Genomic DNA, 19,010 nt, shown 5'->3' on the forward strand with positions numbered 1-19,010 from the left:
TCCACATGTAAAACTATGTGCAGCACATTTTGCTGAGGACAGCTTCCTTAATCTCAATCAGTTTAATGCCTGATTCGCACAAAGATTATTCTTGAAAGATGGAGCAGTTCCCTCTTTGTCTGGAGAAGGCATTGTTTATGGACCACAACCGGTAAGTGTATTTTATTATTTAAGTTGGTGTGTTTAACAGTTTCTGTAACCTATTACACAAAGGGCAACGCTGTTTAGCTTTGTTAACTAGATGTTAGGGCTGTGCAAACAAATCGAATGCGATTTTCATGCGCATCTCATCAGTAAAAACGCTCCTCTGATTATAAGTACATCTCCAGCACCTGCGTTCTTTTACTGTCTATGGTTCAGATCAGGATTGCCAGGTTTTCAAAACAAATCCTGCCCACTTGCTTCTCAAAACTAGCCCAATCGCGTGTTTCCAGGAGGGCAGCATGCTCTAAGCTGGTGTCGAATCACAACACAGGAACCGCTGGCACAATCAGAACTCGTTACGTATTTCTGAAGGAGGGACTTTATAGAACAAGGAAGTCATCAGCCTGTTTTTATGACAGTGAAAACAGCGGTATACAGAAACATGAACACGTTATATTGCACACTGTAAACACAATCAAAGCTTCAAAAAAGCGAAAAACGGGACCTTTAAGTAGTATCTTTGTCTTGTTTTTCAGCACAAATACAGTATATAAAATTCTTATATCAAGAGACAGTTACTTGAGAATCAAAATTACATAAGATATGAAGTCTTGATTTCTGAAAATCTATAAGAAAGAAGTGAGTTAATGCGTAAAACATCAGCAAGTGGGTGTAGAAAAAAAAAACTTAATTCAAAGTGAAAACAAGATTATTTTTCTGTTCCCATTAGCAGATAATTTTGTCTTGCCAATGTTTTCCTTTTTTATGTATTTTAATGTTACAGTATGTAAAGTAAATGCATCTTGATTCAATTTTTTTCTTATTTGTAATTGCTGTTAGTGATTCTGTGCTACTCTTGGAAGCAATAACCTCAACACAGGGTTTCCTGTAATTGTGCATCAGACCTGCACATGGTCGGGAGGAATTTAGAACCAAAGTGGTTTCATTTTAGCGGTTTTCTTGATATATCTGGTGTGAATTGCTCTCTTACAGTGATATCACAGCATCTCAGCGAGTTTGAGGTCAGGACTCTGATTGCTTCCCTCCAGAAGGTCTTTTTTCTTTTGTTAAAGGGCCTATTTTCAAATATCATTATTGTTTGTATCGGGTGTGATAGAATATGTTAGCATGCTTTATAGTTGGAAAAACACATTATTTTCACATTCGGTACATTATTGTAGCTCCTCTTTGCCCAGTTTTTTTTTTTACGTATCAATTTCTACAATGCCTCTCCTTCTGAATGGTTAGATTGCTCTGATTGGTCAGCGGACCCAGTGCATTGTGATTGGCCAAACATCTCAAGCATATATTGGAAATGTAATGCCCCTTGCCATAACTGCAAATAATCGCTTCCAAAGCAATTATAAAGACAATTAATAATGTGGTGAATTTTGCCATATCAGTTTGAGTCAAATAAATCTGAAATGCAGATAGATTGGAAATAATGTGTGTTACTTTACACATCACCATTTAAACAGCCAATAGCATATAATAAAACATACTTACAGTCTCTGATTCAGAAGCACCAAATTGTCCTGTAGCAAAGTTGAAATTGCCCCATTTTTTTACAAACAGCCTTTGTGTACTGCTGTCTTGTACTCTCTCAGGTATAGGAAACTGTCCTCTGTAAAATGAGCTGCACACACTCAAACATTTGGTTTGCACTGTTCTGGAACAGTGTTGTTAATAAATCTTAACCACTGTTTCTTAACTGTATTCATTTTTTGGAAGGTCAAATAAAGTGCTTTTGCTTTTGCATAGAAACACACAGTCTCCACAACGTGGCAGCAACAGCATTACTGCCTCACCTGAAACCATGCCTTCATTCTTTACGTATTTGTGCGGCATTATGCAAATATCCCCACATAGCAATGTAGACATTTCTGGGAGGATTCATCTGTTGTTGATTTAGTCTGTGTTTTGGGTTGTTGTCCTCTTTCTTTTAAAGGAACACTCCGACTTTTTGGGACTTTAGCTTATTCACAGTATCCCCCAGAGTTAGATAAGTCCATACATACCTTTTTTATTTCTGTGCGTTCTGTAAGTGTTATTTGACGCACCCACCGCTAGCCTAGCTTAGCACAAAGACTGGATGTTAATGGATACTGGTAGCATAGTAATCCCAATAAGTGACAAAATAATGCAAACATTTTCCTATTTACATGTTGTGATCTGTATACAGCGTGTACAAATAACAAGGCTATATGAGACAGACCATTTTTAATCGTATAAATACTGGGAACTATATTCTCACTAGGCGTAGGAGCACAGCTAACGTTACTTGGGCGGAGTGATTAGCGCAGCACCTGAGACGCGCCGTGGTGAGGAGAAGAGAGTTCGCTCAGAGTTGGAGTAATAGAGTCAGCAATTACTAGATAGTAAATTTATAGTGTACAATCATGGGTGTTCGCTGTATTGTAAAGAACTGCGACAATAAACAGGGGAGACCAGGTATTACTATGATGTTTCATAGAATTTCAACCACAAACGCTGACCTGATGAATCGATGGCTACTTGCTCTGGAAATAGATCCAAACACACCTGTAAACACCATCAAGAAGTATTTCGTTCGGACCATGAAACGTGTGCTAAAGGATACAGCCATCCCATCGATAATAAAGACAGGACAAATTGGATCACCTGTTGCTGCGGTAAGTGTTCCGTTATGTTTTGAGATGACTAACATTAGCCATACTGTAACAGTGCCATGCTAATGTAATATAACCTTAGTAGTGACACTATTACGTAAATAGGGGGTCTGTGTATCAGTGTATCCCCTTTATTGTTATTATTGTGACACATTGTATGCAATGGCTATACTACAATTTCATTGAACTATGAATGATCATTATAACAAAATCACTTACTTGGTGGACAGCTGACCATTAGGTTCACTCGGCATGGGGCGTTTCTTCCAGTTGATCTTGTCACAATGGGGAAAAAAAAGACAACTGCCGGGTGTATTAGGGCAGATAAATCTCCCGTGGTAGTGACGCAAATATTTTGATTGTCATCAAGCCTTGACATTTATGGCAATACCCGGTCCCATTCATTACAACAAAGGCACTCGGTTTCTGTCGGCATAGGTTGTCATGTTCCACATTTACACCACCAGTCCGTGTTCGTTCTGATTCTCCCTTCGTCTTACAGCTTCCAAAGTTTGTAACTCCTCGTCTGTGTATTCTGGCTCAAAACTATATGGTTCTGGATCTTGGTTTGATACACAGTAAAATTCCTCTGAGTCTGACAATTCCTCAAAGTCAGCCATGATCACAAGTCACGTCTAGCTAGTTAGTCACGTTTGTTTTGTTTACGGTCTCGTGTGCTGCGCTAATCACTACGCCCAAGTAGCCACTCCGCCCAAGTAACGTTACCTGTGCTCCTACGCCTAGTGAGAATATAGTTCCCAGTATTTATACGATTAAAAATGCTCTCTGTCTCATATAGCCTTGTTATTTGTACACGCTGTGACTATACAGATCACAACATTTAAATAGGAAAATGTTTGCATTATTTTGTCACTTATTGGGATTACTATGCTACCAGTATCCATTAACATCCAGTCTTTGTGCTAAGCTAGGCTAGCGGTGGGTGCGTCAAATAACACTTACAGAACGCACAGAAATAAAAAAGGTATGTATGGACTTAGCTAACTCTGGGGGATACTGTGAATAAGCTAAAGTCCCAAAAAGTCGGAGTGTTCCTTTAAGCTTCAGTTGGTGGTTATATAATGTCAACTCTCATTACAATAGTGTCCCGATAATCTTAAACTTAATTTGCTGTTGAAGATATAGCAATATGTGCAGGACTATGTGTGTTTTTCACGACGTTGTGTGGTGTTTTGAGATTTTTATTGGAGGCATGCATATTTCGTTACCCATTGCATGGTGAATATTCAAAATTAGTGAGTGTTTTTTATAAGGTATGGCAACTCTGACCAACATCTCTAATGCATGTAAAATAATATTTGAATATTGGCTATATATAAATAGATCAAAGTCTTTGGGTGAATTAAGATATTTCAAGCACACGAAAAAAATAAATAAAGAGTTTAATATCTATAAACATAGCAGCTATAAATATAATATAAGTACCATTTATGATATTTAGATATTTCTTATTTTTAGATTATATTTTTCATGTATTTTTTTTTTTTTTTAGATTGGCCTTTTTTACAAACAGTGAAAATCATCTTGTCACAATGATTTATGTTTTTGTGGCATTTTTGCTTGACAGGACAGTAGAGATATGACAGGAAGTGAGTGGGAGAGAGAGATGTGGGGTGGGAGCGGGAAAAGGTCCACAAGGTGGCATTTGATTCTGGGAGTCCTGAAGCACAACTGTCAGCACAATATGTCAGCACACTGCCCACATGGCTACCGGCGCTGACACACTGATTTACGTTTTAATCAGGGTTGGGTACCGAACTCAGTACTTTTAAGGGTACCAACCGAATTGCATTTCGGTACCTAAGAACGCATCTGGGCACATACGCTAGAGAGAAAGAGAGAGTGTTCTGAAGTGTGGTTGCATTTCTAGAGCCTTATGGTTTCGGTGAAAACGTGGACAGCATCGCAGAGTCCATTTATGAAAACATAATTTACTCTTTATAATGCCACAGAATTCATAATTTTTTGGATGAATAACTCAAAAGTAGGTCTGCCACTTAATTTGAATGGTGATATGAACTAGTGTCTGTGAATATTAAAATGCAAAAAGACGATTTAAATATGAATCCTGCATGTTCCACTTGCCTCTGTATGTATGAGTGACAGAAACACGGTTTTGTTTACTACACAAATACTGATGCACGCGTGACGCTCGCGGTGTTTTTCGGCCTCTGAGTCTCACTGTATGACAGCATGAACACAAAAACGTAATCTCCAGAGCTGCTGTGGGAGTCACTTCACAAGAATTTGACCATTTAATTTGAGAAAACTAGCATCATCATACTGTATACACACAGAAACTTCACGGAAATCTGTCAAAATAAAAGTACGGTTTAATATGTAACAAATATATTACTCTTGTATTACTTTTGTACAGTATAATGTATGTCTTTAAATATTCAATTTTCTATGAAATTTAAATAAAACAATTAAATGCTAAACATAAATATTACAACCAGATTATTCACTTAATTGTAGAAAAAAAATACAATTATTAGCCTATTAAATTTGTTTAAGGAATATTTTTATTCCATTTATTAATTTCAACAGTAAAAAAAGGGGTTTATTGTCATTTGATTTACAGTAAAATAAAGGTTGAATGTCTTTTTCAGAAAGGAACAATAATTTCTGGGTGAAAAACAAAGAAAGAAAGAAAGAAAGAAAGAAAGAAAGAAAGAAAGAAAGAAAGAAAGAAAGAAAGAAAGAAAGAAAGTTTGTAGGGCCTTTGTTTAAAATGTTGAAATTGAGACTTTTGGACTTATTTTCTTTCACTGAAATAAATGTTTTTCTAATTACACAGAGAGTAAAGTACCGAAAAAGGTGCATTCTGTGCAGTTAAATTCAGTGCAAAAAAAAAATACTACCATTATAAACACTTTAAAAGTAAAATAAAAGATCACCGTTTTTATTACACGGAGGAGAGTTTGGAAAGAAATATGAAATATTTTAAAGTATTGCTGCATTTCAAAAAAATCTTAATGAAACATTTTTTCTTCTTTTATACTTACTGTAGTCCTGACATGTTGACCGGTTGTGTGTACTTTACCTGTTTAGACTCATTGGAGCACATACAATACATACAGATCTGTGTATAAAGTCGGCCGCCGTGACTTTGCCAAGTAAGACATGTTCCTGGATCAACATCTTCTGATGATCCTGGATCAACATTATTGTCCAAAAATATAAACTAAACCCAATCCCTACCCCTAAACCTAACCATACCCATAATTATTCCTAAAATCAGTGGGAAATAATAGCTGATTAACGAGGGTGTAGAAGCACCTAACTCTGATTGTAAGCCTAAAACTTATATCTCAATTCTGATTGGTTGATTGGAATGTTGTTCCAGAATCAACAAGGATGTTGATCCAGGAAGATGTTGTACTTGGTGAAATCACGTTAGCTGTAGTGTTAGGTAAGGAAAGACTCAATATAAATAATGACAATATTTCACAAGCATGTCTAATCTTCCCAATCGCCATTAAAGCAGCAGCAACACTGAATCTTCAGGCAATACAATCAACTCTCTCTGTATGAGAGTAATAAATAACAGCGCGTGTGTCTGAGAAATGGAGCAGGAAACAGTCAGATAATGTACTTTGAGTCGGATATTTGGGCAGATGGCTTTTACTTCATACGGGCATCCTGACCTGGAGAAGATGAGAAGCCAGCAGAAAGAAGATGAGATAGAAACAGAATAGCTCTGTGTGTGTTTTGTATTTATATGCATATTAAAGAATCAACTTATCAAATATATCAGTGGAAGTCGCGTTTCTTGCACTCCATGCTTTACATGAACAGCTACTTAGAAGGTAGTTCCCTATGTAGACAACTGAACTGGATGTGTGTGAGGATCAGGTGTAAGTGTGTGTTTTTGTCAGGGCTCAGATGGTGGTGTGTGCGTCCACTACACAACTGAAAATTAAAGTGTTCTTCACACAGGAGTGTGTGTAATTAACTACAGCCCTTCTCTCCAGGGCTCTCTCTCTCTCTGTCTCTGTGTGTATTTGAATGTTAATTTGCACATCCAGTGTTTCAGTAAAGAGTCCACACGTTCAGCAGAGCAGCATCTGTTTCCCAGCACACACTGCTCACTAATGAGTGTGAGTCTAATCTATCTGACGGCCGAATCCTGCTGGACTCCTCAGGGATCAGATCCGTCTGTGGCCCGAATCAATCCTCCCCTAGAGCTGTCTGACAGCGCTCTTTACACCGCATCTATTCTATTCATGTAGAAAAGATGTTTAATGTCGGTTTGTCCAGTGTTGGATTCAGTGTTTTTGTAGTTTCATCCTTAGATGGACACACAGTCTGATGAATATCACATGTCTTTGTTTTTTTTATACATATAAAGTTATTTACATACGTTACTAATTATACATTGCATTAATCTTTAGTATTTATTTGTATATTTCCTGTTTCCATTAATTAAATACAATTATTTAAAACTAAACAATTACTTAAAATTGCTTAACAATTACTTTAAAATACACACACACACACGCGTGCGCACACATGCAAACAAACACAGATTCATTTAGTTAACTTGAAGTACTAAAATAACTAAAATAAGAAAAAATAAATAAAACATACATTTAAAAATAGATAATTATAAAAATGGACAAAAACACAACAAATATATTCTTTATGCATTTTATCGTAATATATATGTGAAGGTAATATTATAATATATAAAATTACATTTGTAAAATATACAAGTTTGAATGAAATATTCTTCATATATTTTATGCTCATATATAAGTGAACATAATATTAGAGATAATATTTTATTATAAAGCATATGTATCAAATGTAAATAATTAACAATAATAAATTATATATTATTACAATAAATATGTATGTTTTAAATGTTAATATTCAACATCATATAATAATATAATATTATTATTTATCATTATTAATTAAATGTTATATAGTCACGCTACAGTGAATAAACGCACAAAGAAGATGAAAATCAAAGCACACAGTCTTTAATAAATCCACAAGAGGGTTAATACACCAAACAGACAGGCAGGATACACACATAAGACAAGGTAGACCCGACAGTCAAACAGTGAACTGACTACAACTTAAATAGGTAAGCTAATGAGCTAATGAGGCACAGATATTATATACAGGTCCTTCTCAAAAAATTTGCATATTGTGATAAAGTTCATTATTTTCCATAATGTAATGATAAAAATTAAACTTTCATATATTTTAGATTCATTGCACACCAACTGAAATATTTCAGGTCTTTTATTGTTTTAATACTGATGATTTTGGCATACAGCTCATGAAAACCCAAAATTCCTGTCTCAAAAAATTAGCATATCATGAAAAGGTTCTCTAAACCAGCTATTAACCTAATCATCTGAATCAACTAATTAACTCTAAACACCTGCAAAAGATTCCTGAGGCTTTTAAAAACTCCCAGCCTGGTTCATTACTCAAAACCGCAATCATGGGTAAGACTGCCGACCTGACTGCTGACCAGAAGGCCATCATTGACACCCTCAAGCAAGAAGGTAAGACACAGAAATAAATTTCTGAACGAATAGGCTGTTCCCAGAGTGCTGTATCAAGGCACCTCAGTGGGAAGTCTGTGGGAAGGAAAAAGTGTGGCAAAAAACGCTGCACAACGAGAAGAGGTGACCGGACCCTGAGGAAGATTGTGGAGAAGGACCGATTCCAGACCTTGGGGGACCTGTGGAAGCGTTGGACTGAGTCTGGAGTAGAAACATCCAGAGCCACCGTGCACAGGCGTGTGCAGGAAATGGGCTACAGGTGCCGCATTCCCCAGGTCAAGCCACTTTTGAACCAGAAACAGCGGCAGAAGCGCCTGACCTGGGCTACAGAGAAGCAGCACTGGACTGTTGCTCAGTGGTCCAAAGTACTTTTTTCGGATGAAAGCAAATTTTGCATGTCATTCGGAAATCAAGGTGCCAGAGTCTGGAGGAAGACTGGGAAGAAGGAAATGCTAAAATGCCTGAAGTCCAGTGTCAAGTACCCACAGTCAGTGATGGTTTTGGGTGCCATGTCAGCTGCTGGTGTTGGTCCACTGTGTTTTATCAAGGGCAGGGTCAATGCAGCTAGCTATCAGGAGATTTTGGAGCACTTCATGCTTCCATCTGCTGAAAAGCTTTATGGAGATAAAGATTTTGTTTTTCAGCACGACCTGGCACCTGCTCACAGTGCCAAAACCACTGGTAAATGGTTTACTGACCATGGTATTACTGTGCTCAATTGGCCTGCCAACTCTCCTGACCTGAACCCCATAGAGAATCTGTGGGATATTGTGAAGAGAAAGTTGAGAGACGCAAGACCTAACACTCTGGATGAGCTTAAGGCCGCTATCGAAGCATCCTGGGCCTCCATAACACCTCAGCAGTGCCACAGGCTGATTGCCTCCATGCCACGCCGCATTGAAGCAGTCATTTCTGCAAAAGGATTCCCGACCAAGTATTGAGTGTATAACTGAACATAATTATTTGAAGGTTGACTTTTTTTGTATTAAAAACACTTTTCTTTTATTGGTCGGATGAAATATGCTAATTTTTTGAGATAGGAATTTTGGGTTCTCTTACGAGAGCTCTCTCGTACTGCGTCTTAGCTAAGACGCTACGGGAAAAGTCTCTTTTCACGAAATACTGAAGCAAAAAATTATCCTTAATTTTGTATTTTTGTAAAGCGCATTTGCAGCAGTACACAGCCATAGGCGAGACGGCTCGTTCGCTCATTGGCTTGTTCTGCGGCAACTGCACAGCCTATCGAGCGCGGGCTGATGCAACATCAGACCAATAAGGGCGCTTCGCGCCCTTCTTGCCACTTCCCGCCGAAACGGGTGTGGCCCAACCTATAAAAGGAGCTCGAAAAGGCTGACTCACCTGATTTTTCATCTCTTCAGCGAAGCTCACGCATCGCTGGATCACGGAGGAAGCAAGCGCCGTCTGAGAAAGCACATCAGCAGGACGAGCCATTCTGAAGCTGCTGGCATCGCCGCCTTCCATTGCCGTTCCTGCTGCGCTATCCGGCGCCTATATCCTTTCAATCCTGTTATATACAAGCTGTTCTTTATGTGTGTGTGTGTGTTCGCCCTGCGACACACACTCGTAAAAGAGCTCGCGTCTTTTTTAAGATGCCTTCCTGCGGCTCGTCAGAGCCCCACTCAGCGAGGGAGACCGGTACGTCATCTGTGTCTCCTGCCTGGGTGAAGATCATGCAGCGCTCGCTCGCTGACAGCGGATGCCCCCACTGCGAGCTGTTGCCATGGTGACTCTGAGGACTCGCCTGGCCTTTTTCTCTGAGCCTGCATTCTCCGCTGCGCTGAGGCGCCGTAAAAGCATCGCTTCCAGCGGATTCCGGAACCGTCTTCAGCTCAACCGAGCTCGCCGGTTCGCCCTGCTTCACCGGCCCCCCCCTGCATCGCTTCCCGGTGGGCAGCGCCCGCTGTTTGCCGGCGCGTCGTCCGAGGAAGTCGATCTCAGGGCCGCGTCGGGGGAAGAGGACACGCGCTCTCTGCTGGCTTCGGGCAGTGATGGCTGGGCGAGCTCCGAGGATCTCGCGCCTTCTGCTCAGAAGCCCAGCAGACGAGCTGACATCGAGAAGGAGCCTGGGCGAATGCTCGTGTTGGCCGCGATGTGTCTCGGCCGCGAGTGGTTTGCACCAGCGCCCCCCCCTCTCGTTCCCGGCTGGATGGTATTTCCTTTTCGGATGAGCGTACTTCTCAAAGCCCGCCTCATTTCTTCCTGAGCTTCACGAAGAGGTGGCGAAGGCTTGGAACGCTCCATATTCAGCACGAACTCGTTCGTCTGTCTCACTAGCATTCTCCACACTGATGATGCTAAAAACAGGAACTACCACTCACTTCCGCCGGTGGAACAGGCGATAGCGACGCACCTTTGTCCGCCCTCTGCTGGACGGCGGCAAAAGCGGTGTTGCCATCTAAAGCCTCCTGTGTGACGCTGCGTCGGCACTACTAACGATGGCTGCTTCATCGAAGCGCAGGTGTACGAGTTCCGCTGTGGCCGAGCTCTCACCCAAGCGCGCCGCTGTTTCAGTTCCAGGAATTGTGACTGTCTCAGCGTTTTCTGCAATGCGCAAGCCTGCACAGTTGCCCGCTTGCCTGCACACAAAAGCCGTTATCACAACAGCTTCAGCAACGCAGCTCGAGACCCCCGTTCTCGCTCTACTGGCCGTCGCCCCGCGCCGCGGGGACCGCGGCAGAGGATTACGGTGAGGCCGGGAGCCCCGAAGCCATCCTGGGAAAGCCATCTACGCATGCTGCATGACGCTGCGTCGGCACTACACACGATGGCTGCTTCATCGAAGCGCCGGTGTACGAGTTCCGCTGCGGCCGGGCTGTCACCGAAGCGCGCCGCTGTTTCAGTTTCCAGAGATTGTGACTGTTTCAGCGTTGTTTGCAATGCGCAAGCCTGTACGGTTGCCGCTTGCCTGCACACGAAAACCGTTATCACGGCTACCCAGATATTTCCCGAAAAAGGTGTAATTTCTGGTGTCCCGGCCACGGCCGATGGTGCTATAAATGTAGTGACGATGCCCACTGCTCAGTGCCCATCTCCGCATATAAGCACAGCCCTTCACACAGGGCTCGCGCCTATAAAAGCGACTCAAGTCGATCACGCGCACTACATAGTTGACGTGCCCACTCCTCAGTGCCCACAATCACTATGTCACACGCGTCATGTGGTTTCTGTAAAAACGAAACCCGTGCACGTTCGTCTGGCCACGGCCGATGGTGCTATAAATGTAGTGACGATGCCCACTCCTCAGTGCCCATCTCCACATGTAAGCATAGCCCTGCACACAGGGCCTGCGCCCATAATGTCGACTCAAGTCGGTCGCGCACACTGCATAGTAAACGTGCCCACCCCTCAGTGCCCACAATTACTATGTCACACACGTCATGTGGTTTCTGTAAAAACGAAACCCGTGCATGCTCGTCCGGCCACGGCCGATGGTGCTATAAATGCAGTGACGATGCCCACTACCCAGTGCCCATCTCCACATGTAAGCACAGCCCTGCACACAGGGCTAGCGCACATAAGATCGACACAGATCGGTCGAGCGCGCCGCATAGTAAACGTGCCCACTTCCCAGTGCCCACATACACTATGTCACATACGGCGCGGGGCTTCTGTAAAAATGAGACCCGTGCACGTACATTCTGCACAGGCAGACAGCGAGTTGAAAGTGGTAAAAGTGCACACATGCAGCCCACGGTTACTCGCAGATATATCGAGTCCCACGGGACCCGCTCAGCCTCCCTCCAGTCGGTTAAGCGCCGGAACGGGGTCGAGGAAGAGCGATCTGCCCGCTGTGATCAGCGCGCTCCCCGCCTCAGATGCGCAGCACACTCGAGCGCCGCCGTTGCCCAGTCAACAGAGCGCGTTTCGCATCCAGCCCTTAGCCATTCATGCAGATGCATGGTCAGTGCTTCCAGGGGTTTCGGATTGGGTGCTAGGCATTATAAAGAGAGGCTACTCGCTACAGTTTTCTCGACGCCCACCGTGCTTTTCAGCGCGCGTCGAAACTACGGTCAAAACAGAAGTAGCACACATACTTCGGGCCGAAATATCAAAACTGTTGAGCAAAGGGGCTGTAGAGCCTGTGTCTCAAAGCGAGGGGGGGCTGTACAGCAGATACTTTCTGGTGCCCAAGAGAGACGGGGGTCTCCGGCCCATACTGGATCTAAGACAGCTGAACGGGCATCGATGAAACACAGTTTCAAAATGTTCACGACCAGGAAGCTCCTCGCGCAGATTCGCAGAGGGGACTGGTTCATGTCAATAGATCTGAAGGACGCATATTTTCAAATACAGATAGCGTCAAACCACAGGCGATATTTGAGATTCGCCTTCGAGGGCCAGGCATACCAGTTTGCAGTCCTGCCATTCGGCTTGTCCGTAGCTCCTCGTACGCTTACGAGGTGCATGGATGCAGCGCTCGCTCCTCTTAGACTCAGAGGCACACGAGTGCTGAATTATTTGGACGACTGGCTGGTTCTGGCCCGATCATGAGCGGAGCTCATGGACCACAGAGCCGTTTTACTCGATCACCTCGAGAAGCTCGGCCTCAGTGTCAATTGGGTGAAGAGTTCGCTGAACCCCAGTCAGACGATCCTGTTTCTGGGTATAGTTCTGAACTCGTGTTCCATGACGGCGCGGCTGTCACCACAGCGCGCGATGGGCATTCAGCGTGCAGCGAGTTCTTTCCGCTGTGGCGCGACTGTGTCGCTCAAACACTGTCAAAAGATGCTGGGTTTCATGGCCTCAGCATCTCCGGTTCTGCGGCTGGGCCTGCTCCGCATGCGCCCCCTGCAGTTCTGGCTGAAGGCTCGGGTGCCGCGCAGAGCGTGGGCGTCTGGCCGGCTGCATTTCAAGGTCGATCAGAGCTGTGTTGCGGCTCTAGCACCTTGGACAGCGAACGGCTGGTACCGATCAGGTGTAAGCCTGGGGACTTCCCCGAGTGTGAAAATGGTGTCGACGGACGCCTCCACTTCGGGATGGGGAGCGCTGCTCGAAGGCAGACCGTCCTTTGGCCTATGGTCAGAACGGGAAAAGCTCCATCATATCAACTGCCTGGAAATGCTGGCAGTGGAGAATGCGCTGACGCGCTTTTGTCCCCATATCAAGGATCACCACGTCGTAGTCCGTTCGGACAACATGTCCGTGGTGTCCTACATAAATCGCCAGGGCGGTCTCGGGTCCCGAAACCTGTACAGGCTGACGGAACGCCTCCTGATTTGGGCTCAACGCAACGTGCGCTCGCTGAGAGCGGTGCATGTGCCTGGACTGCAGAATCTGGGTCCAGACAGGCTGTCCAGAGGCAATGTCCCTACGGGAGAATGGTCTCTACACCCGCAAACAGTTCGGCTGTTGTGGGAGAGATTTGGCATGGCGGAGGTGGACCTCTTTGCGTCCCTCGGAAACGCTCACTGCCCCACATTCTTTTCCAAGAATGAAAGCGCGCTGTCACGGAAATGGCCGTGCTGCCCGCTTTATGCGTTCCCTCCCGTCTCCCTCCTTCCGCAGGTGATAGAACGGGTGAGAGAAACGAGATGTTCAATACTGCTTGTGGCACCTCTTTGGAAGAACCATCCATGGTTCCCAGATTTGATGCAATTAGCAGATGTCGCCCCATGGCCGGTACCGTTGAGGAGAGATCTCCTCTCGCAGGCCAGGGGCTCGATGTGGCACCCTCGACCGGAGTTGTGGTCCCTCCATGTATGGGCACTCAACGGTTACCCGCTGATCTCGCAGGGGGAGTGCTAAATACCATCACTCAGGCTAGAGCTCCGTCGACACGACGTCTGTATGCCTCGAAGTGGTCGGTGTTCTCCAGCTGGTGCACACTCTGGTTCGCTTCGGCGATGAAATAAATCAGGTGAGTCAGCCTTTTCGAGCTCCTTTTATAGGTTGGGCCACACCCGTTTCGGCGGGAAGCGCCCTTATTGGTCTGATGTTGCATCAGCCCGCGCTCGATAGGCTGTGCAGTTGCCGCAGAACAAGCCAATGAGCGAACGAGCCGTCTCGCCTATGGCTGTGTACTGCTGCAAATGCGCTTTACAAAAATACAAAATTAAGGATAATTTTTTGCTTCAGTATTTCGTGAAAAGAGACTTTTCCCGTAGCGTCTTAGCTAAGACGCAGTACTCGTTCGCTCTTCTAGAGAGAACCGAGGTTACGTTTAGTAACCGAGTACGTTTTCATGAGCTGTATGCCAAAATCATTAGTATTAAAACAATAAAAGACCTGAAATATTTCAGTTGGTGTGCAATGAATCTAAAATATATGAAAGTTTAATTTTTATCTTTACATTATGGAAAATAATGAACTTTATCACAATATGCAAATTTTTTGAGAAGGACCTGTATATATATATATATATATAAGCTTTAATACATCCAACTTTTAAAATGACTAAACTTATATGTTTTACTTTTGAGTTTCATGTGAAACTATATAGAAATAATTAAAAAAAAATTATACTGAATAATAATAATAAAAAAAAAAAAGTAATAATAAATTTAAAAAAAAAATTTTTTTTTAATAATGCCATCTCTGAATCTTCAGCAGAGAAGTGAATTGCGCTGACTCTCGCACGAAGGGAATTCAAATGACATGTTGCTGATGCTCTCCATGCTCCTTGTGATTGGCTGTTGGCTGTGTCACACGTTCAGGTGCACGACTCCAGAGTTAAACCACAAACTGGTTCGAACCCTGAGCTGGAACTATGGCAGCTGAGAAGGCCATTCTTTGTGTTCCTTTTGAAGAATTTTCAGAGCCTGGTGAAATCAGTATAAATATGTGTAACAAAATACACGCTATGTTACAGTCACTGCCCTTGCCGGCCAGAATAAAAGAGACATCCCAATGGAGTGAAGGGATTTGTGGAAACTGGTTCCTAATTATTGTGATCCAACATTTGCCTCGCGTTTCAGGATGAAAAGACAAACATTTCAGATGAAGGATAATGAGACGGAGACTGTGTTATGATCTATATGACCTTATTATTTTTATTGTGCGTATTAGGCTTATCATGATTGCTGATCACTGATGTTGTGTTACTGTATTATTTACCATTATATAATCAGAGGATTATAGAAAAGTTTGTGAAAGTGTCACTCCACAGTACAATTACAAAATATATAAATATGTATTTTTATGTTACATTAATCAGTATTTAGCACACCTTCTTAAGGAAAGGATATGGACCAGAAGACTATTAATAAATGATATTTAGACAGACTAAAAGAAATTCCATATTTATAATTGTGCTCTTATTATTTTAGTTATTTAGCCTTTAACGTAAATAAACATGCAAACAATATACTTGCTCTTGTGTATTTATTTTGGTGTTAATTACATGGTGCGAGCTGTCTCTTTAATAGCGCGTGGCTTATATTCATGTTGCTGCAGATTGGGCTGACATGTTTTACACACACCAAACAAGAGAAAACATGTCTCAAACCCCGTTCCACACTGTTTCCAGGAAACGGTTTTTAAAAACTGGAAACTGGAGAAAAACAGCTTGAACTTGCCCAAGGTTTGCTTTATCAGGTTTTGTCAACTCAAGAGGGGGTTATTCATTTCGCTTCATGCTAGGCCACCTGGAGTGTGACAGATATATGTTATGCTAATCTATTATAATATAATATTACTTTTATATAATTTCATATAATTTTAGTACTTCAAGTTAACTAAATGAAAATGAAAAATGTTGCCCTGGCAATTGGCTGAAATAAAATAACTTAATACACTTTTATATGTTATTTTACTTATTGTTTATTTTTATTTCACATGATTTTATATATATATATATATATATATATATATATATATATATATATATATATATATATATATATACACATATATATATATATATATATATATATTATACATTTTAAGGCCTGTTTATATGATGAAAAGCTGTAGTTCCTGTGGTATCGTCTTGAATCTTCAGCGATGAATGCTGTGCAGGCTGGCACTGGATTGGTTTGTCAAATCCAATCATTCTTAACTTCTTTCCTCATTGTAAAGAGGCTTTTACTCCCCAACCTCATATAAACATTTGTGTGGAGGTCAGACGCCGGTGCGTCTCTGAGCTAATTCCCGCTGAAGTGCCCATATTTGAGTCCATATGGGTGCACAGATCGCCTCATCTTCAGAAGTGCCATCTATATTAGCGTCCAATGAAAACAAACATGGTTTTTATTCTCCCAAAACAGGCTGTGGAAAAAACAGCAAGGAACAAAAGCATCGAGTTGTTTTACGTCCGTCAGTGAACTTGGCACTCCATGGGTCATGTGACCACTGTTGCCACCGGTAACATCACATCTGTTGCCGTGGCTTCAGCTGATGGAATCCTCCCGTTTGTCTCGGTTTGAGACAGAGGATTACTGGAGTTTTCTGAGGAATGTTCATTAGAGACGAGGCAGGACTCGTTTCAGGAGCGACAGACTCCAGATGATCCCTGCGGCAGAAACTGACGGAGGAATGCAATCCAGCAAAGAATGCTACAAATGACCGCTTTCATTCTGCTAAAATGCGGCTGCGAATTCCAGCTATTTTTCATTTATAATTAAAATTGAGACTTTACTAATCTATTTTCTCTCTAAAAACTTTCAGGTATTAATAATAGTTAAGAAAAAACTTTTTCGGTATTAAATGGGCTATAATACAATAGTTGATTTTTCATGAATGCAGAATTCTTCTCAAATCAGTGCAAATGATTATGTTAAATGGACATTTTGTTGTTGTTGTTGTTTTCCCCCTAAAATGCAGTTGTAAATATTGACCTTGATTTATATATTAATTCATAATTATTTAGAATATTAATTGACATTTCAATTTGTTTTTCTAAACGACTTTGTAGTTTAGTGTTAAATAGCTTGTAATACACTTAGTAAAAATAAAAACAGTTATATAGTGTGATTTTTACTTTGGATATTTTATATCTACAATGGCATTCTTTTAAAATATAGTTTATTTTTGAGTATTTTTTAGCAGTCAAGACTTTTTGATTAATTTTGATTAAAGTTTGATTAATTTAGCCAAAATGCAACTGTAAATGCCAGCCATTTTTTTATAATTAAATTATATATTAGTGTATACATTATGCATTCATTTTATAATAACTTTTAGGTACAATTTTAGTAATAAGTTTAAGGTAATAGTGAAATAACAATTTTGTGTTAAATAGTCCATTTTACAAATATGCATTTTATTTTTCATTTACAAATGTGCATGTGTTCACTTTTTTACTTCAGACATTTAATTTCTAAAAAGGCATTATTATTTTTTTAAATCAGTTTAAAAATTTGTTCAAATTTGTCTCTTTTTGACAATTTACCCCATATATAGTTTTTGAAATGTTGCAATTTTCGTTATTTATTATTATTATTTTATTGTTGTGGGCAGGACTTTTTGCTAAAAATCTGCTCAAATATAGTTGTGTATGTCAGCCATTTTTTATACAAAACTCAGAATATTATGCATAATACAGTACATCTGTTGTTGTGCCCTTTTCTTTAGATTTTTCATTTTTTACAAATGTATTACTTTGTTATTTTTAAAGCATTCACTGGGGTAAAAAGCGTGACCAGTTCTCAATCTTGAACATGATTGATCTTGTTTAACACATTAGTGAACCCCAGAGTGATTCTGTGTGATAATAACAGTGAAACCGTCTGTAATTGAACATCATTGTGATTAATTATATTAATTTGAAGTGCGTGTGACATTGTGGCTGTAATGGAAAAATCCATATTGAAATTAGTCATATAATGAAAGCTAAATATGAACCTGTCTGTGTGTTTATGATAGAAGGAAGAAAAATGTAATTGCCATTGTGTGAGCTATATTCACATTTCTTCATTTAGCAGAAGTTCCAATGTGAATTTTAACACCATAAATGATAAGACAGACTTTTTAGACTAAACCAGAAAGCAAAGTGACAGAGGAAAAGAGATGAATTTAAAACGTATAAAGTCCATTTATGCTTAAAAAACAAGACTCATTAATGAGTTTTAATAAAAAAAAAGATGGTGTTTACAGTAATGCAGTTAAAGTTAATAGGCTAGAAATGTGAAGTTTGCATTTGGTAAAAGCATCTAAATCAACTGTTCTCAAAAATGTGCTTATTGAGCTGTAAAGTGTCTAAAATCATCCTTAAGGCTGGTGATAATACTTTTCTATGACAAATATTTGTTATCTGTGGTGATTTGTTACTGATGTTATCCCTGTTTGGTGGGTTTTTATGGAAACGGTTTCGTCCCAGCTCTGCTGGCTCCGATTTCTAGTGTTTTGAATTTGGGTTTATGACTATTCTTCCCCCATAGACTCTCTCTGTCAGTGTATCACTGTAAAGAGTCTAAATTATCTTCTGTTGTAATCGACAACATGTCACAGATACTGTCCATAGAACTTAACTTGGAATATTCCTATAAAGTGATCTGAAGACTTCAGATGTGAGAGTATCAGATATATCCATTGAGAGAGAGAGGGAGAGAGAGAGAGTGTGTGTGTGTTGAGGCAGTGTTCGTGTGTTGGGTTGTTCGAGCTCACAGTGTCTTTCTCATCCCTCAGAAAGACTGATTTCTTCACAAGAGACCAATGAAAAGGGCAAACCTGTTAAATCAGCTGGCTGTCAGTCAATTGAAACCCACACACC

General features: G+C 41.2%; 1 protein-coding gene across 1 annotated transcript in view; it reads left to right on the top strand.

Moving 5' to 3' along the window:
- LOC132109881 (short transient receptor potential channel 7) overlaps positions 1-19,010 on the top strand; it is a 168,337-nt gene that overhangs the window by 11,190 nt on the left and 138,137 nt on the right. The window lies entirely within an intron of this gene.

This window comes from Carassius carassius, chromosome 29 (genome assembly GCF_963082965.1).
Source record: "Carassius carassius chromosome 29, fCarCar2.1, whole genome shotgun sequence".
NCBI classification, from domain to species: domain Eukaryota; kingdom Metazoa; phylum Chordata; class Actinopteri; order Cypriniformes; family Cyprinidae; genus Carassius; species Carassius carassius.